General features: G+C 49.4%; 1 protein-coding gene and 1 pseudogene across 3 annotated transcripts in view; both read right to left on the bottom strand.

Annotated features, from left to right (window-relative positions):
• ROGDI (rogdi atypical leucine zipper) overlaps nucleotides 1–21,219 on the bottom strand; it is a 134,763-nt gene that overhangs the window by 63,919 nt on the left and 49,625 nt on the right. The gene's annotated exons all lie outside the window — the stretch shown is intronic.
• On the bottom strand, nucleotides 17,035–17,154 carry LOC134947304 (5S ribosomal RNA; annotated as a pseudogene).

The following is a 21,219-nucleotide window of genomic DNA, read 5'->3' as shown; positions in this document are numbered from 1 at the left end:
TCTCAAGCTGGGTACACACTGACGCGATGCATACCCAGGCGATATACACACACATATTTTATATGCTTGGGACCAGAGGTATTTTGGATATGGGATTTTTCCGTATTTTGGAATAATTGCATACTATAATGAGATATCATGGTGATGGGACCTAAATATAAGCACAGAATGCATTTATGATACATATACACATTATACACACAGCCTGAAGGTAATTTTAGACAATATTTTTTATAACTTTGTGCATTAAACAAAGTGTGTCTACATTCACACAATTCATTTATGTTTCATATACAACTTATACACACAGCCTGAAGGTCATTTAATACAATGGGGCAGATGTATTAACCTGGAGAAGGCATAAGGAAGTGATAAACCAGTGATATGTGCAAGGTGATAAAGGCATAAACCAATCAGGTCCAATATGTAAATTTACAGTTAGGATCTGATTGGCTGGTGCCTTTATCACCTTGCACATATCACTGGTTTATCACTTCCTTATGCCTTCTACAGGTTAATACATCTGCCCCAATATTTTTAATAACTTTGTGTATTAAACAAAGATTGTGTACATTGAGCCATCAAAAAACAAAGGTTTCACTATCTCACTCAAAAAAGTCTGTATTTCGGAATATTCCGTATTTCGGAATATGTGGATATGGGATACTCAACCTGTATATATATATATATATATTGGGCAACGAACGGTGTACAGGTGCGCTGGTCAGTCTTTAATTAATGGTTTGCAGTCCACAGGTAATTCCACACCTTGGCTGTTAACACTGGTGAACCACCACCGCTGCACTTCTCCAAAACACTCAGGACTCCTTGAGCAAATTTCTGGAAAAAAGGGATTCAGGAGAATGCGCCCATAGTGTAAATCCGATTTATTTTTAAAACATATCAATAGAACCAAATTACAGGTATAGATGTAATAATACCTTTTTGGACCCACACTTTGGGCCAGTTTATACGTATAAGAAAAATCCACAAGGCTGGTGCATCAACCGCTGTGTCCTGACGAAGTGCTTACGAAACGTGATGGGGCGGAGCTTGCTAGACGTCTCGCTTACTCGGTCTCTGCATCTCCCTGTAATCACTGCGGGTGGCCGGACGGGCTTCTGAAAGCAGCGCGGTGTACGGTCCCGGCTTCTGGACACAGCGGTTGATGCACCAGCCTTGTGGATTTTTCTTATACGTAGAAAAACTGGCCCAAAGTGTGGGTCCAAAAAGGTATTATTACATCTATACCTGTACTTTGGTTCTATTGATATGTTTTAAAAATAAACACACTATGGGCGCATTCTCCTGAATCCCTTTTTTCTATATATATATATATATATATATATATATATATATATATATATATAATTAAGGTATGTGTGTGTATATATGTATGTATACGTGTGTGTGTGTGTGTGTGTGTGTGTGTGTGTGTATGTATATATATATATATATATATATATATACACACACACATACACATATACACACACACTGTACATTACAGAGAAGAAAAAAACACCTCTAAAACCACAGGTGGGTGGTACAGGGGCATGGTTGCTTGAACACATGGCCCCGCCCCCTGCTATTCAATGCTCTGCTTACCACCACTGAATCGCAGGGGCGGAATTACGATGACACGATTCAGTGCAAATCTAGTCATCGGACTCCCCCAAACTGCCCATTATGAAGGACAGCTGCAGGGGTGAGGTAGGATCCAGGAAATTTGCCTACCTTTCCGGGTACACCACCCGATTTTGTGGAGCCTCCCAGCCGATCCAAGAGGGTAGGCAAGTACAAGTATGCCATGGGATGTTCAACAGCCGCCCCCAGGAGAGGTGGTGGGGGAGGGAGGGTCAAGTTGCCCGACTGTAGAACTGTACACCCAAAGTGGGCTTTGCGGGAGGCAAAAAAGGGTAAGACTGCATGTACAGAAGACCACGTAGCTGCATGACAGACCTGTTCTGCAGAAGCCCCATGTTGTGCGTGCCCAGGAAGTCACCACCGCCTTAATTAAATATGCAGATACTCAATCTGGTGCTGGTCGCCCTGCACTAGTATAGGCTCGAGTGATGACTGAGCAGATTCAACACTCAATGGTCTGCTTTGTAGCCGGCCAACCACGTCTATGTTCATCGTAAAGAATAAGCAGAACATTTTTCAGGGGATAGGAGTCGGGAAGTCGCTGAAGGAAGCGTACGGAGAACTGCTTTATCGCCACGGATGAGAGAGGGTGGCTTGCAAGACAAAGCCCCTAACTTGGAAACACGCCGAGCTGAAGCAATAGCCATAAGGAAAACCAGTTTCCATGTAACAAACTGAAGATCTGCTGAATGTGAAGGGTTAAATGGAGCTTGTTTGAGAGCAGACAGAACTAGATGAAGATACCTCTGTGCCATCAGCAAACGAAACGGTGGTTGGAAACGCAGCACACCCTGTAAAATGGGTCAGACCTCTGGAAGAAGGGCCAAATACTGTTGGAAATCGATGGACAGGGCCAAAATCTGCACTTCCAAAGAACAAAGCTCTAAACCAGTTTACAACACCCCCCCAGCCCCCCCAAGAAGTAAGGCCAGAAAAAAAATGAGAGGCGCGCAACTTGGAAGTGTGAACTAGTCACTTTTCACATTACATGGTGTAGCATTTTCATACTGGTAATTGCGTGACGAAACAGGTTCCATGCTCACAGCATAGTACGGATTACAGAGAGCAAAAAACCTTTAGCTTTCAAATGGCAGGCAGTTGAGACCACCCTAGGAAGGTCCTTGTGTAGAAACAGACCTTGATGTAGTAGGTCTGTATGAAGTGGAAGGCCCCACCCAGGACTTAGCAACATTTTGAGAATGTCGGCGTACCACGACCTGCGCCACGCAGTGGCGCAAGTCTGGAGCCACTAAGATTACAGTCACCCATTGATCCTTGATGCGCTGGAATACTCAAGGCAATATTTGGGTCCAAGGAAACTGATAAACGACGGAGTAGTCATGGCATCCACTGGGAAAGCCAGTAGGGCCCTGGATCTCACACAACTGTGGAACCAAGTGTCGAGAGGCCATGAGATCTACCTGCAGAAGGCCCTTCTTGCTAACTGTTAGGAGACCTCTGGATTGACAGACCAAACATGGATCTGTTGAAGAAGTTTGCTTTCCAATTTGCCACTCCCGGTTGAACACTGTTGAGAGAGCCGGAACAAAGGTCTCCGCCCAGGAAAGGATTCAGGCAGCTGCCACGCTTTTTGTATTGCTCTGATGATTAACACATATGCCACCACCATGGCGTTATCCGACTGAAAACGAACTGGCCTACCAGGACAGACAGGGCTTCTAAGAGAATTATAAAGATGGCTCGGCACTCGAACACACTGTTCGGCAAAGCCATCTCAGACAGTGACCAAAGGCCTGGGAGCTGAAGATGTAATGTTAGGGCATCCCATCTTAGGAGACTCGAGACCCAATCCGGAGTGACCAAGGATCGTCCCTGGAGGAGATCAATGGAAACCAGCCACCAATAGATTGAAGAGTACTATCAGACAAAACAAGAAAGTGAGACGAGAGGGATGCTGAGCATCCTGTCCAATTTTGGAGAACTGTCCACTGGAATTCCGTGAATGGAACCTGGCTTACTGAAAGGTCTCAAAGGTGGAAATCATCGTGCCCAACAGTTCATGCACAACAAGATCGATGGACGAGGCACTGACAGTACCATCATGTTCTGCAGGATCTGTGCTTTGGACTCCGGCAACAAAACTTGCTGAACAGAAGTGTCCTTCAGAAACTGAGGGCGTTAACAAGGCATTGAAGTACTTGAACCATGCGATTCAGGTGCTTTTGTAACTGCAAAGCTAAATCAGTCTTCACGATCAGATCATCCAAATAAGGTACGACTCTGACACCTTCTTTGGGCAGTAAGTTCGTGATCACAGACATGACCTCGGTGAAAAACCCTGGTATAGCGGATGCAAGGCAAACATATTGTGAGACAGAAACTAAAGTCACAGACGAGAGCGGTGTGGGGGTCCCCGTAGACAGCGAACCTCCTCCACTCAGAAGGGCGACAACAGCTCAATGCAGCCACTGCACTCAAGCTGTGAGAATAATTCATTTGCAAATAAAACATAAAATCTATAAGAGGCGTGCCCTACTCCTTGAGGCACCTAAAGAACACTGGCATGATGGAGTTCCATGGGGAGGAGTTCAGAATGTAAAGCTACAGTAGTTTAAGTGTCAAACTCCAGCCCAACCTGCAATCCAAAGGTCCAGCGTCACACAGCCTTGCTCCAAGAGAGAAAAAGAGGAGACAAGCATAAAACCGAGGAGTGTGACCTACCTGGCATGCCCATGGCTTCTGTGATGAAAGAAGGTCTGTAACAATTAATATAGTTATGGCTCATTTCCCACATCAACAAAGCCTGTTGAATATGTACGTATTATCCCCATGTTCCCCTATACAACTATCTACATTTAGATTGTGTTTCCTCATTCCCTGTAGCATTGTCCATGCTCTCCCCTATACTGTGTTTCCTCATTCCCCGTAGCACGTCCCTGCTCTCCCCTAATACCGTGTTTCCTCATTCCCCATAGCACGTCCCTGCTCTCCCCCCATACAGTGTTTCCTCATTCCCCGTAGCAAGTCCCTGCTCTCCCCTATACTGTGTTTCCTCATTCCCCGCAGCATTGTCCATGCTCTCCCCTATACCGTGTTTCCTCATTCCCCGTAGCACGTCCCTGCTCTCCCCCATACCGTGTTTCCTCATTCCCCGTAGCACGTCCCTGCTCTCCCCCCATACCGTGTTTCCTCATTCCCCGTAGCACGTCCCTGCTCTCCCCCATACCGTGTTTCCTCATTTCCCATAGCACGTCCCTGCTCTCCCCCATACCGTGTATCCTCATTCCCCATAGCACGTCCCTGCTCTCCCCCCATACTGTGTTTCCTCATTCCCCATAGCACGTCCCTGCTCTCCCCCATACCATGTTTCCTGATTCCCTGTAGTACGTCCCTGCTCTCCCCCCATACTGTGTTTCCTCATTCCCCAAAGCACGTCCCTGCGCACCCCCATACGGTTTCCTCATTCCCCATAGCACGTCCCTGCTCTCCCCCCATACCGTGTTTCCTCATTTCCCATAGCACGTCCCTGCTGTCCCCCATACCGCGTTTCCTCATTCCCCATAGCATTATCCCTGCTCTCCTCCCCATACCGTGTTTTCTCATTCCCCGTCGCACGTCCCTGCTCTCCCCCCCATACCGTGTTTCCTCATTCCCCATAGCACGTCCCTGCTCTCCCCCCATACCGTGTTTCCTCATTCCCGTAGCACGTCCCCGCTCTCCCCCCATACTGTGTTTCCTCATTTCCCATACCACATCCCTGCTCTCGCCCCATACTGTGTTTCCTCATTCCCCGTAGCACGTCCCTGCTCTACCCCCATACTGTGTTTCCTCATTTCCCATACCACATCCCTGCTCTCGCCCCATACCGTGTTTCCTCATTCCTCGTAGCATATCCCTGCTCTCCCCCGATACCGTGTTTCTTCATTCCTCATAGCAAGTCCCTGCTCTTCCCCCATACTGTGTTTTCTCATTTCCCGTAGCACGTCCCTGCTCTCCCCCCATACAGTGTTTGGTCATTCCCCGTAGCACTTCCCTTCTTTCCCCCATACTGTGTGCTCTCATTCCCCATACTGTGTTTCCTCATTCCCCGTAGCAAGTCCCTGCTCTCCCCCCATACCATGTTTCCTCTTTCCCCGTAGCACGTCCCTGCTCTCCCCCCATAGCACATCCCTGCTCTCCCCCCCCATACCGTGTTTACTCATTCCCCAAAGCAAGTCCCTGCTCTCACCCCATACCGTGTTACTTCACTCCCCATAGCAAGTCCCTGCTCTCCCCCATACAGTGTTTCCTCATTCCCCGTAGCAAGTCCCTGCTCTCCACCATACCGTGTTTCCTCTTTCCCCGTAGCACGTCCCTGCTCTCCCCCCCCATACCGTGTATACTCATTCCCCATAGCAAGTCCCTGCTCTCCCCCATAGTGTTTCCTCATTCCCCATAGCACGTCCCTGCTCTCCCCCCATATCATGTTTCCTCATTCCCCATAGCACATCCCTGCGCACCCCCATACTGTTTCCTCATTCCCCATAGCACGTCCCTGCTCTCCCCCATACCGTTTCCTCATTCCCCATAGCACGTCCCTGCTCTCCCCCCATACCGTTTCCTCATTCCCCATAGCACGTCCCTGCGCACCCCCATACTGTTTCCTCATTCCCCATAGCACGTCCCTGCTCTCCCCCATACTGTGTTTCCTCATTCCCCATAGCACGTCCCTGCTCTCCCCCATACTGTGTTTCCTCATTCCCCATAGCACGTCCCTGCGCACCCCCATACTGTTTCCTCATTCCCTGTAGCACGTCCCTGCTCTCCCCCATACTGTGTTTCCTCATTCCCCAAAGCACGTCCCTGCGCACCCCCATACTGTTTCCTCATTCCCCATAGCACGTCCCTGCTCTCCCCCCATACCGTGTTTCCTCATTTCCCATAGCACGTCCCTGCTGTCCCCCATACCGCGTTTCCTCATTCCCCATAGCATTATCCCTGCTCTCCTCCCCATACCGTGTTTTCTCATTCCCCGTCGCACGTCCCTGCTCTCCCCCGCATACCGTGTTTCCTCATTCCCCATAGCACGTCCCTGCTCTCCCCCCATACCGTGTTTCCTCATTCCCCGTAGCACGTCCCTGCTCTACCCCCATACTGTGTTTCCTCATTCCCCGTAGCACGTCCCTGCTCTACCCCCATACTGTGTTTCCTCATTTCCCATAGGACGTCCCTGCTCTTCCCCACACAGTGTTTCCTCATTTCCTGCAGCACGTCCCTGCACTCCCCCCATACTGTGTTTCCTCATTCCCCATAGCGTTCATGCTCTCCCCCCATACCGTGTTTCCTCATTCCCTGTAGCACGTCCCTTCTTTCCCCCATACCGCGTTTCCTCATTCCCTGTAGCACGTCCCTGCTCTCCCCCATACCGTGTTTCCTCATTCCCCATAGTACGTCCCTGCTCTCCCCCATACCATGTTTCCTCATTCCCCATAGTACGTCCATGCTCTCCCCCATACTGTGTTTTCTCATTTCCCGTAGCACGTCCCTGCTCTCCCCCCATACCGTGTTTCCTCATTCCCCATAGCACTGCGCACCCCCATACCATGTTTCCTCATTCCCCATAGCACGTCCCTGCTCTCCCCCATACTGTGTTTCCTCATTCCCCAAAGCACGTCCCTGCGCACCCCCATACTGTTTCCTCATTCCCCATAGCACGTCCCTGCTCTCCCCCCATACCGTGTTTCCTCATTTCCCATAGCACGTCCCTGCTGTCCCCCCATACCATGTTTCCTCATTCCCCATAGCATTATCCCTGCTCTCCCCCCCATACCGTGTTTTCTCATTCCCCGTCGCACGTCCCTGCTCTCCCCCATACCATGTTTCCTCATTCCCCATAGCACGTCTCTGCTCTCCCCCCCATACCGTGTTTCCTCATTCCCCATAGCACGTCCCTGCTCTCCCCCCATACCGTGTTTCCTCATTCCCCGTAGCACGTCCCTGCTCTACCCCCATACTGTTTCCTCATTCCCCATAGCACGTCCCTGCTCTCCCCCATACCGTGTTTCCTCATTCCCCGTAGCACGTCCCTGCTCTACCCCCTTACTGTGTTTCCTCATTCCCCGTAGCACGTCCCTGCTCTACCCCCATACTGTGTTTCCTCATTTCCCATACCACATCCCTGCTCTCGCCCCATACTGTGTTTCCTCATTCCTCGTAGCATATCCCTGCTCTCCCCCCATACCGTGTTTCTTCATTCCTCATAGCAAGTCCCTGCTCTTCCCCAATACTGTGTTTTCTCATTTCCCGTAGCACGTCCCTGCTCTCCCCCATACAGTGTTTGGTCATTCCCTGTAGCACTTCCCTTCTTTCCCCCATACTGTGTGCTCTCATTCCCCATACTGTGTTTCCTCATTCCCCGTAGCAAGTCCCTGCTCTCCACCATACCGTGTTTCCTCTTTCCCCGTAGCACGTCACTGCTCTCCCCCCACAGCACATCCCTGCTCCCCCCCCCATACCGTGTTTACTCATTCCTCGTAGCACGTCCCTGCTCTCCCCCATAGTGTTTCCTCATTCCCTGTAGCATGTCCCTGCTCTCCCCCCATACAGTGTTACTTCACTCCCCATAGCACGTCCCTGCTCTCCCCCCCCATACAGTGTTTACTCATTCCTCGTAGCAAGTCTCTGCTCTTCCCCACAGTGTTTCCTCATTCCCCATAGCAAGTCCCTGCTCTCCCCCATAGTGTTTCCTCATTCCCTGTAGCACGTTCCTGCTCTCCCCCCATACCGTGTTACTTCACTCCCCATAGCAAGTCCCTGCTCACCCCCATACAGTGTTTCCTCATTCCCTGTAGCACGTCCCTGCTCTCCCCCCATACTGTGTTTCCTCATTCCCCATAGCGTTCATGCTCTCCCCCCATACCGTGTTTCCTCATTCCCTGTAGCACGTCCCTTCTTTCCCCCATACCGCGTTTCCTCATTCCCCGTAGCACGTCCCTGCTCTCCCCCATACCGTGTTTCCTCATTCCCCATAGTACGTCCATGCTCTCCCCCATACTGTGTTTTCTCATTTCCCGTAGCACGTCCCTGCTCTCCCCCCATACCGTGTTTCCTCATTTCCCATAGCACGTCCCTGCTGTCCCCCCATACCGTGTTTCCTCATTCCCCATAGCATTATCCCTGCTCTCCCCCCATACCGTGTTTTCTCATTCCCCGTCAAACGTCCCTGCTCTCCCCCATACCATGTTTCCTCATTCCCCATAGCACGTCTCTGCTCTCCCCCCCCATACCGTGTTTCCTCATTCCCCATAGCACGTCCCTGCTCTCCCCCCATACCGTGTTTCCTCATTCCCCGTAGCACGTCCCTGCTCTACCCCCATACTGTGTTTCCTCATTCCCCGTAGCACGTCCCTGCTCTCCCCCATACCGTGTTTCCTCATTCCCCGTAGCACGTCCATGCTCTACCCCCATACTGTGTTTCCTCATTCCCCGTAGCACGTCCCTGCTCTACCCCCATACTGTGTTTCCTCATTTCCCATACCACATCCCTGCTCTCCCCCATACTGTGTTTCCTCATTCCCCGTAGCGTTCATGCTCTCCCCCATACCGTGTTTCCTCATTCCCTGTAGCACGTCCCTTCTTTCCCCCATACCGCGTTTCCCGATTCCCCGTAGCACGTCCCTGCTCTCCCCCATACCGTGTTTCCTCATTCCCCATAGTACGTCCATGCTCTCCCCCATACTGTGTTTCCTCATTCCCCGTAGCACGTCCTGCTCTCCCCCATACTGTGTTTCCTCATTCCCCATAGCACGTCCCTGCTCTCCCCCATACTGTGTTTCCTCATTCCCCGTAGCACGTCCTGCTCTCCCCCATACTGTGTTACCTCATTCCCCATAGCACGTCCCTGCTCTCCCCCATACCGTGTTTCCTCATTCCCCGTAGCACGTCCCTGCTCTCCCCCATACCGTGTTTCCTCATTCCCCGTAGCACGTCACTGCTCTCCCCCATACCGTGTTTCCTCATTCCCCGTAGCACGTCCCTGCTCTCCCCCATACCGTGTTTCCTCATTCCCCGTAGCACGTCCCTGCTCTCCCCCATACCGTGTTTCCTCATTCCCCGTAGCACGTCCCTGCTCTCCCCCATACCGTGTTTCCTCATTCCCCGTAGCACGTCCCTGCTCTCCCCCATACCATGTTTCCTCATTCTACGTAGCACGTCCCTGCTCTCCCCCATACCATGTTTCCTCATTCCCCGTAGCACGTCCCTGCTCTCCCCCCATACTGTGTTTGCTCATTCTCATAGCACGTCCCTGCTCTCCCCCATACCATGTTTCCTCATTCCCCGTCCCTGCTCTCCCCCATACCGTGTTTCCTCATTCCCCGTAGCACGTCCCTGCTCTCCCCCATACCATGTTTCCTCATTCCCCGTAGCACGTCCCTGCTCTCCCCCCATACCGTGTTTCCTCATTCCCCGTAGCACGTCCCTGCTCCCCCCCATACTGTGTTTCCTCATTCCCCGTAGCACGTCCCTGCTCTCCCCCATACCATGTTTCCTCATTCCCCGTAGCACGTCCCTGCTCTCCCCCCATACTGTGTTTCCTCATTCCCCGTAGCACGTCCCTGCTCTCCCCCCATACCGTGTTTCCTCATTCCCCGTAGCACGTCCCTGCTCTCCCCCCATACCGTGTTTCCTCATTCCCCGTAGCACGTCCCTGCTCCCCCCATACTGTGTTTCCTCATTCCCCGTAGCACGTCCCTGCTCTCCCCCATACCATGTTTCCTCATTCCCCGTAGCACGTCCCTGCTCCCCCCCATACCGTGTTTCCTCATTCCCCGTAGCACGTCCCTGCTCTCCACCATACCATGTTTCCTCATTCCCTGTAGCACGTCCCTGCTCTCCCCCCATACTGTGTTTCCTCATTCCCCGTAGCACGTCCCTGCTCTCCCCCATACCATGTTTCCTCAATCCCCGTAGCACGTCCCTGCTCTCCCCCATACCGTGTTTCCTCATTCCCCGTAGCACGTCCCTGCTCTCCCCCCATACTGTGTTTGCTCATTCTCATAGCACGTCCCTGCTCTCCCCCATACCATGTTTCCTCATTCCCCGTAGCACGTCCCTGCTCTCCCCCATACCGTGTTTCCTCATTCCCCGTAGCACGTCCCTGCTCTCCCCCATACCATGTTTCCTCATTCCCCGTAGCACGTCCCTGCTCTCCCCCATACCGTGTTTCCTCATTCCCCGTAGCACGTCCCTGCTCTCCCCCCATACCGTGTTTCCTCATTCCCCGTAGCACGTCCCTGCTCCCCCCCATACTGTGTTTCCTCATTCCCCGTAGCACGTCCCTGCTCTCCCCCATACCATGTTTCCTCATTCCCCGTAGCACGTCCCTGCTCTCCCCCCATACCGTGTTTCCTCATTCCCCGTAGCACGTCCCTGCTCTCCCCCCATACCGTGTTTCCTCATTCCCCGTAGCACGTCCCTGCTCTCCCCCCATACCGTGTTTCCTCATTCCCCGTAGCACGTCCCTGCTCCCCCCCATACTGTGTTTCCTCATTCCCCGTAGCACGTCCCTGCTCTCCCCCATACCATGTTTCCTCATTCCCCGTAGCACGTCCCTGCTCCCCCCCATACTGTGTTTCCTCATTCCCCGTAGCACGTCCCTGCTCTCCACCATACCATGTTTCCTCATTCCCTGTAGCACGTCCCTGCTCTCCCCCATACTGTGTTTCCTCATTCCCCGTAGCACGTCCCTGCTCTCCCCCCATACCGTGTATCCTCATTCCCCATAGCACGTCCCTGATCTCCCCCATACTGTGTTTCCTCATTCCCCGTAGCACGTCCCTGCTCTCCCCCATACCATGTTTCCTCATTCCCCGTAGCACGTCCCTGCTCCCCCCCATACCGTGTTTCCTCATTCCCCGTAGTACGTCCCTGCTCTCCCCATACCATGTTTCCTCATTCCCTGTAGCACGTCCCTGCTCTCCCCCATACCATGTTTCCTCATTCCCTGTAGCACGTCCCTGCTCTCCCCCATACTGTGTTTGCTCATTCTCATAGCACGTCCCTGCTCTCCCCCCATACTGTGTTTGCTCATTCTCATAGCACGTCCCTGCTCTCCCCCATACAGTGTCTGAATCAGCCTTAATATTAGCCATATATGAGATTGTGTTATATTATCTATTACATTGCATGTGGGTTATTCCTATTAGCGTTACAGCTTGCTATTGTTTACTTATGACAAGTGGACAAATCTGTGTATTCTAGATCTGTGCAAACCATACACTGATAAATAGATCAGGTCAGGTAGACCAGACTATTGTTCAACAGAAGCCATCTTTGTTTACTCCCTATTGTCTAACCGTGAGCTATGCCAGACAGCCAGGAGTCAATCCGGCAGGGAGTCACGAGAGAGAGAGAGAGAGAGAGAGAGAGAGAGAGAGAGAGAGAGAGAGAGAGAGAGAGAGAGAGAGAGAGAACACTTTGGGGAGGTAGGGGGGCTGGATATTGCAAAGTCCCCACCATCTTATCTTTTGTAACTCCCCAGGGCAGGGAGTTCCAATGGGGGGGATTAGGAGTGTGATAAAGGTGGGCTATTGTCGGGGCTGGAGAGTGGAGTCACTGACCCTAGGCTAAGAGGTGATGCTTTGCCAGGGCTTCAATGTGGGAACGGGATGCAATTAAAGTGCAGCCGGAATCCTGAATGATAGCATAATGCCAGCATCAAAATCCTGATAAAGCTCGGGATCCCGGCATCATAAATACCAACGCCTGGGAAGCCAAACGTTCTTTTAGCGGGACGCGCTCGTGTCTTGCTGTGGAAGGGGTTAGGTTTAGGCATTAGACGGGGGTTAGGGTGCAGGGACAGGAACGAGACGGTTAGGTACCGGGGAGGAGGAAGGGGGGTTAGCGTTGGGCACTTACAAGGGGAGGTTAGGATTAGGCACCAAGCGGGGAGGGTTAGGTTTAGGCAGCAGGGAAGGGAGGGTTAGGGTACTTTCTGGGGTGTTGTCGGGATTCCGATGGGCAGGATGCAGCTGTCGGTCTTCTGACCGCCGGCATCCCATCCATCAGTATATTATAACGAATCCGTGGGAACGGTCATGTGGAATTGTAATACAGAAGAGTGCTGTGCTGCTTATCGCCCATTCTGTTCAATAAACCTCCACTGGTTTTCATCTACCACCGTGCCCGATCTGGAACCCCGTATCTTCCCAGCTTGTCTGCAGGTCTGGGATCTGTGCGGCGCACTGTTCATCGCTTTATTGACCTCAGTGAGGAGCAGATTCCTGACACTGAGGTGTAGCCTGGCGGCTGGTGAAAGGAACAAAGCGGGTGATTCAGATCTGATCGTAGATGTGGTGACATGCGGGGGGACGCCCAGCACAGGGCATCCAGACAGCTACCCGCCAACGGCGTTCTAATGCCGCTGGCACGCCCCAACAGCACGGGCATTGTAGGATATAGACGATTCCCTTGCTTGCCCCTGCCTAAAGCAATATAATCGAGAGAACCATTAGATATTTGACAACAAGGGTATCCAAACACATACGCAATATAAAGGAAAAGTTCAGAGGACCACCCATTATAAGTTCACTTCAAACAATTCCATCACGGCAACCCGACTCTGCTCAGATTCACTGGTCTCAAGGAAATTAAACCCAACTGGATAGAAGGTGATTACATCACACAGATCAACACAGAGGAGGTGATTACATCACACAGATCAATACAGAGGGGGTGATTACATCACACAGATCAATACAGAGGGGGTGATTACATCACACAGATCAATACAGAGGGGGTGATTACATCACACAGATCAATACAGAGGGGGTGATTACATCACACAGATCAATACAGAGGAATTCAGATGCATAATCGATATGGATACCTTGGCACCAAAAGGATTAAACTTGGATAACAACGTTAGGTCAATAATATGCAAACAAACCTACAAAACTAGATAAGATGTATTAAGGGCCATATACAACACTACACGCCACTATCAAATTACATCAAATGCAAATTAAGGACAATGCCACCACACACATTTTGCACAACAAGTCTCTCAGACAGATGAAAATTAATAAACTAGAACCAAAATCGAGTGTCAGATATTCAAGCTGGACGTAGTCATACAGCACACAAAACATGAATAATTAAATGCCTATCAAACTACTGAATTAATAGAACATCGTGAGGAGTATAGGTTATACACATACTGTAAGCAGTATGGACAGGAAATTAATTGACACTAAATTACAACAACAACAACAACATGTTACCACTACAGACATCAATTCAAACAAACTCTCAAGAATGAATATGATACAAATGGAGACCTGATAACAGAGAACAGTGACATAAGTTCTTTCAGGAAGGATAGTTGAGTCTGTGATTAGCAACTATGGGACAGAAGAATGACAGACACTTCTATGGACCAATCAAAAGCACAGAATCTACAGACCAATCAGGAAAAAAGGCAGACATACGAACACGGTCTTAAACCTCAGCCAGACCCAATGGACACTTCCACATTTCTCCCAGAGGAAGGCCCTGAAGGGCTGAAACGCGTTGGGGCATCTACACCAGTGGTTCTCAACCTCGGTCCTCAAGTACCCCCAACAGTTCATGTTTTCCAGGTCACCTAGCAGTTGAACAGGTGTATTTATTACTCACTGACACATTATAAAAGACCCACAGGTGGAGCAACTTATTTGCAATCCTGTGAGGAGACCTGGAAAACATTAACTGTTGGGGGTACTTGAGGACTGAGGTTGGGAACCACTGATCTACACCAAAGAGATTACCACCCAAACGACTCCTGGACAACGAGTACTCGCGTCTCTGAAGCTAGTCCCTGTGACGAGACCGGCAACATGCGGAGTTCAACACAGGCGGAAGTGAGGAGAGTTGTGCGGCACGGAGTGACCAGGTAAGTCTCTGTTATGGGAAGGGGCGCGGTGGTGAGCTCTTAACAAGAACTCCCGCTGCAGCACCTAACTGCGAGACCCAAACCAGAACCCAGTCAGTCACCAGCGGGAGCATAGGAGCCTGTAGGGGTCGTATGCTACTTGATAAGCTGCAGCGGGGACTGTGAGTCCGGAGCACTGAGTCATACTACATACCAGCCCCACTCGGTATCCCACCAGTGCGAAGGGAACTGTGCGGCACGATAGCGACCAGGAGATTCATGGTCGCGGGTAAGAGTGTGTGGTGGTGAGCTCTGAACAAAAGCTCCCACTGCAGAGAATCACCGCTTAAACTCAGAATGGCACGCTACCAGTTATTGGGGGGGGGGGGGGGGGGGAAGCGGGGGTTTAGAGGAACCCTGAGGGAGCTTATACTACCCACTGAGGCGCAACGAGGACGGTGAGTCCAGAGCCCTGTACCTACCAGCCCCGCAGAAAATTCCCTGGGAGCAGCAAAGTTACAGTAACTGCCAGAGTGAACTTGTATACAGAACCAGGAGGAGTAAAGGTACACGAATAGTACGAGTGATTTAACTTAGTGACACACCTTATATACAGACTATGTAAATAAGACATTTTATCTTCCTTTTCTTTTTTAGCTTCTTTTTACTTGCAATTTTATATCCGTTCACCATTTTTGTTTTTGATTTCCTGTGGAATACAAATATATACAGACCTTCGCTATAAAGACAATTTTCCCGTTGTGTTAGCAATTGGTCACGTAAGAGCAGTTGCCAACCGAATAGCAACTCTGATTATACCAACACTGTGCACAGTACACGTGATTGTCTGTTTTTCCTTAGGAGACTAATATTTGTGTCTGTTTTTCCTTAGGAGACTAATATTTGGTTTCATATGTTTATGTATTTTAATGCTGTAGAATAGAACAACGCTCGCTATTATCAGTTCAATAAACAGTGCATAGTGAGACGGAGAATAGTTTCCAAGTCTATCATTACAACATCATAGTATACAACATAAGGGTTGAGCGCTTTTCACCTTTAGTAATCTTGTGGCGAGCCTGGCAGCGACGAAACGAACGAAGAAAGCGATCGCAAGAAGATTGACAGGCAGAAGGTGTTCATGGGTAGCAACTCGCCGTTTATGGCCGGCCATATCCAGGGAGGGTTCCTGACGTCAGCTTTGTCCAGGATCGTCGCAGCGGCTGAGTAAGTCCTGGAATGTGCAGAAACTGCACACACTTTTGTTTGTGCAGCTCTCTGCACAGCCGATCGCACCCCTGCACAGCGATTACCCCCTCCCCTGTAGGCGGCGACTACCTGATCGCAGCACTTCAAAAATCCGCCTGCGTGCGACCAGGTCTGAATTAGGCTCAAAGTCATTGCACTATCCTAAGGAGGTCTGTAAAGGAGACTGCCTGTAACACTTCATCTAGAGGGGTGGTCTTCAGTATGCCGACTGACGGGATCCCGGCGCACAGTATACCGGCGCCGGGATCCCGACAGCCGGCATACCGGCACTTATTCTCCCTCGTGGGGGTCCACGACCCCCCTGGAGGGAGAATAAAATAGCGTGGCGAGCCGGCGGTCGGGCTCCCGGCGACCAGCATACCGGCGGGAGCCCGACCGCCGGCTTACCGGCCCGGGTGCCCGACCGCCGGCATATCGTAGTGAACCCATCTAAAGAGTAGCAGCGGCATAATACAGCAATGCTATACAATGTATTTGTTGTTCATGGGAAAGAAGAACAGTTTTGTGATTTAGCCAAAGGCAGAGGAACAGCCAATTTACCGCCAATTAGACACACTGTGGATAAGACACTTTAGATCAGGGTTTTTAGCTGGTGTTTACAGTGTTACAGCAAGATTCCCCGTAATTCCCAGGATCCCTGCAACCGAAAGGGATTCTGAAGACACACACAGGGGAAATGGGGTTTGGGAGGGAACCGCACCAGTCCAAAAATTTTTTTTTTCAAAACAATTAATAGCCTCTGAAAAACTGAATTTAAACAGAAATCCTTCAATATATGGCAACCGTAGATATTATAATAATCTATCCTAATATCACATAATGTTGCTTTCAGTGGTGCTCCCTAGAGTCAAAAGGTATCAAATACAAAGAACCAAGAAGAGAGAAATTGGAAAAAAGACTCTTTTGTGGGAGCACTCTAATTCAGAGGTTACAGTATAATTTGTAAAATACTGATAGGAACAATTTAATTGGTGAAAATTAAGTTCAATGAGTGACCATATGTGAACAAAATAGCTTAGCGAAAATATGGATGAATTAAATTATTCGTGATCTCAAATATCACAATCTGCAAATTGCCAGAAGTAGAATTCTGTGGTGCTTTTGTCACCATGATCCTGCATGGTATCTCTTATGTAATGTATGACCATCATTCATTCTGCTAATATCCATTACGAATCTTTATAGACGCAGAGAATTTAAATCATTGGTCACGCGAATCCAAATGTCGGATAGCATAAAGTTGAGTGCCACTGTGTCCAATAGCCAATTTATTGCAGTACCAGGGTGTTCAAAGGAGGTCTCCCGTCCTAGTACTGACCCGACCTTTCACTGCTTAGCTTCCAAGTTCAGAAGAGATTGGGCATCTCCAGTGAAGTGTGACCGCAATTATTAGGCTCCTCTCTTTGGTCACTCCAAATATATGCCATGTGGCTACTGTATGTTGGGGATAAAGAGCATATGTAATTTGTAACACACGGGTTACAAACATAAGAGATTACATGCAATCAGCCGATTAATCAGCATGTGACACGGCGGTCACTGAAGTTGATTATATATGTGCAATCACTTAATTAATCAGTTATTCAGCATGTGACATGAAAACATAAGAGATTACATGCAATCAGCTGATTAATCAGCATGTGACACGGCGGTCACTGAAGTTGATTATATATGTGCAATCACTTAATTAATCAGTTATTCAGCATGTGACATGACAGTCACAGGAGAAACATTAATAGGTTTAAGGATAATATATGTGGGAAAAATTCATATATACCATATGCCCTCACAAATGGGGTTACCTTATGCCTAAAAAAATTTTTTTATTATTAACGTGCAATCAGCTGATAAATCAGTATGTGACACGGCGGTCACCAAAAGGGAATTAAATGCGTACAATCACCAGCTGATTAATCAGCAAGTGACACGGCGGTCACAGAAAGACTAAGCTATTTTGTTCACATATGGTCACTCATTGAACTTAATTTTCACCAATTAAATTGTTCCTATCAGTATTTTACAAATTATACTGTAACCTCTGAATTAGAGTGCTCCCACAAAAGAGTCTTTTTTCCAATTTCTCTCTTCTTGGTTCTTTGTATTTGACACACACAGGGGCGCAGATCCATGCGGAATATTCAATCCAGTTCCCTGAAAATTACCAAGGGGGAGATTTATCAAAACAAGGAGAGATAAAGTGGAGAGAGAAAGTAGCAACCAGTCCACTTCTATAATTTTTCAAACATATAGCCTGCAACATGACCGTTAGGAGCTGAATGGCTGGTACTTTCGCTCAGCGGTTTGATAAGTTCCCCCCAAGTCTTCTGCAATACACAGCTATCACATATATTCCTCCTGACTTAGATCAGTGCGATTATGGTTTCAGCAGTTTGTGTGCAGCAGAAGTTGCTTATCTTTTATAATAAGAGATGGCAGATTGCTGGTTTAGTACAAAGATCATGTTCTAGCACCGTAGCTGGAGGTCAGAGTCTGCAATCGGAACACTAGGCTGGAGACTGCGCAGGACTGGGTTACAGTACACAAAGGGTATGAGCTTATCATAAACTGCTGCAATCTACAGTATGATACAGACACCACGGCTTCTTCATTGGTCAGGTGTGGGGATCATTGCTATACAGAATCAGAACCCCAGCCTCAATAAGCAGGAGGAACAGCAAGGGTGACCTGGTATTGGGGTGGGGAACCCGAAACCTGGGAACATTTATAAAACTAAGAGGATTAAAAAAAAAAAATCACAACTGAAATTGTGAACTTTATTATATTCTCAAGATTAGGGTAAACCTTCCAATAGCGTGCATGAAATATGGGTATGACATTTAGAAGGATATCAAATGCGAGTAGTGGTACGTATGGCAAGTGGTCTGCTTGTGTGGGCCAAGCAAAAGTACAAGATTCTAATTTTAAATGATCACAGGAGTGAATTGGATTATCTCATATGGTCCATAAGGTTGGGTTTGATTTGCTGGCGGCTGGGATGCCGGTGGTCGAAATAGCCCCCGCGGCATCCGGGTGATTGTGATCCCGATATGGTAAGGTCCGTATACTATCCCCCCCCCCCCCACTTCCGCAGCCTAGCCCTCAGCGGTGATGCCCAACCCTAATCCTCCCGGGGGGAGGGGGGGTGCCTAACACAACCCCCCAGGGTGCAGCCTAACCCTCCCCTCACAGCCTAACCTAAACCTAACTCCTCCTCCTTCACAGCTTACCTGTCCCGAGTCCCACTGGCTTGTCGTTCAGTGTCCTGGCTGTAGGGATTCTGGCACCGGGATGGTGAACCTATTCCGAATATAGTGTTGGGTTTCCGGGATCTGTATTCGGACAGCCAGTATCATGACCGGATCCCGTTCCACCCACCCTGTGGGACCACACATCTACCCCAGATGAACTCTGTTCCTCTTATTTCCCTGGAACTTAAGCAAAACCCTTTGTTTCTGGCACTTGATGGCACAGCCTGTGTTCGGGAGCTCTCAGGGGACGGGGATCGAAACCTATAAACCACTGTATACTGGGCTGAATGGTGCAATATTGGTGCTAGTAGTTTAAAGCCAACCAGACCACTAACGTCAGATCTAGATGTTTCAGCATAGGAGGCAAAGCTCAATGGAATACACTAAATTAGAAGAAAATAAGATTTTAAACCTACCGGTAAATCTTTTTCTCCTAGTCCGTAGAGGATGCTGGGCACTCCGTAAGGACCATGGGGTATAGACGGGCTCCGCAGGAGACATGGGCACTCTAAAGACTTTAGAATGGGTGTGCACTGGCTCCTCCCTCTATGCCCCTCCCCCAGACTTCAGTTATGAGAACTGTGCCCAGAGGAGACGGTCAGTACAAGGAAAGGATTTTTGTTAATCCAAGGGCAAGATACATACCAGCCCACACCATCCACACCGTACAACTTGGAACATACGAACCAGTTAACAGTATGAAACAAAACAGCATCAGCCACAGACTGATCAAAACTGTAACATAACCCTTATGTAAGCAATAACTATATACAAGTCTTGCTGAACTTCGTCCACACTGGGACGGGCGCCCAGCATCCTCTACGGACTAGGAGAAAAAGATTTACCGGTAGGTTTAAAATCTTATTTTCTCTTACGTCCTAGAGGATGCTGGGGACTCCGTAAGGACCATGGGGATTATACCAAAGCTCCAGACCGGGCGGGAGAGTGCGGATGACTCTGCAGCACCGATTGAGCAAACATGAGGTCCTCATCAGCAAAGGTATCAAACTTGTAGAATTTAGCAAAAGTGTTTGACCCCGACCAAGTCGCCGCTCGGCAAAGCTGCAATGCCGAGACGCCTCGGCCAGCCGCCCAAGAAGAGCCCATCTTCCTAGTGGAATGGGCCTTTACCGAATTTGGCAACGGCAATCCAGCCGTAGAATGAGCCTGCTGAATCGTATTACAGATCCAGCGAGCAATAATAAGAATTTACTCACCGGTAATTCTATTTCTCATAGTCCGTAGTGGATGCTGGGGACTCCGTAAGGACCATGGGGATTAGCAGCTCCGCAGGAGACTGGGCACAACTATAAAGAAAGCTTTTAGACTACTGGTGTGCACTGGCTCCTCCCACTAAGACCCTCCTCCAGACTTCAGTTAGGATACTGTGCCCGGAAGAGCTGACACAATAAGGAAGGATTTTGAATCCCGGGTAAGACTCATACCAGCCACACCAATCACACCGTATAACTCGTGATACAATACCCAGTTAACAGTATGATAACAACTGAGCCTCTCAACAGATGGCTCAACAATAACCCTTTAGTTAAGCAATAACTATATACAAGTATTGCAGACAATCCGCACTTGGGATGGGCGCCCAGCATCCACTACGGACTATGAGAAATAGAATTACCGGTGAGTAAATTCTTATTTTCTCTAACGTCCTAAGTGGATGCTGGGGACTCCGTAAGGACCATGGGGATTATACCAAAGCTCCCAAATGGGCGGGAGAGTGCGGATGACTCTGCAGCACCGAATGAACAAACTCAAGGTCCTCCTCAGCCAGGGTGTCAAACTTGTAGAATTTAGCAAACGTGTTTGACCCCGACCAAGTAGCTGCTCGGCAAAGTTGAAGAGCCTTCGGGCAGCCGCCCAAGAAGAGCCCACCTTCCTCGTGGAATGGGCTTTTACGGATTTAGGATGCGGCAGTCCAGCCGCAGAATGTGCAAGCTGAATCGTACTACAGATCCAGCGAGCAATAGTCTGCTTTGAAGCAGGTGCACCCAACTTGTGGGGCGCATACAGGATAAAGAGCGAGTCAGTCTTTCTGACTCCAGCTGTCCTGGAAGCATAGATTTTTAGGGCCCTGACTACATCAACAACTTGGAAGCCTCCAAGTCATTTGTAGCCGCAGGCACCACGATAGGTTGGTTCAGATGAAAAGCTGATACCACTTTGGGGAGAAACTGGGGACGAGTCCTC

The sequence above is a fragment of the Pseudophryne corroboree genome, chromosome 7 (genome assembly GCF_028390025.1).
Source record: "Pseudophryne corroboree isolate aPseCor3 chromosome 7, aPseCor3.hap2, whole genome shotgun sequence".
NCBI classification, from domain to species: Eukaryota; Metazoa; Chordata; class Amphibia; order Anura; family Myobatrachidae; genus Pseudophryne; species Pseudophryne corroboree.
Note: the sequence above shows the minus strand (reverse complement) of the source record. Positions and strands in the feature narration are given on the sequence as shown.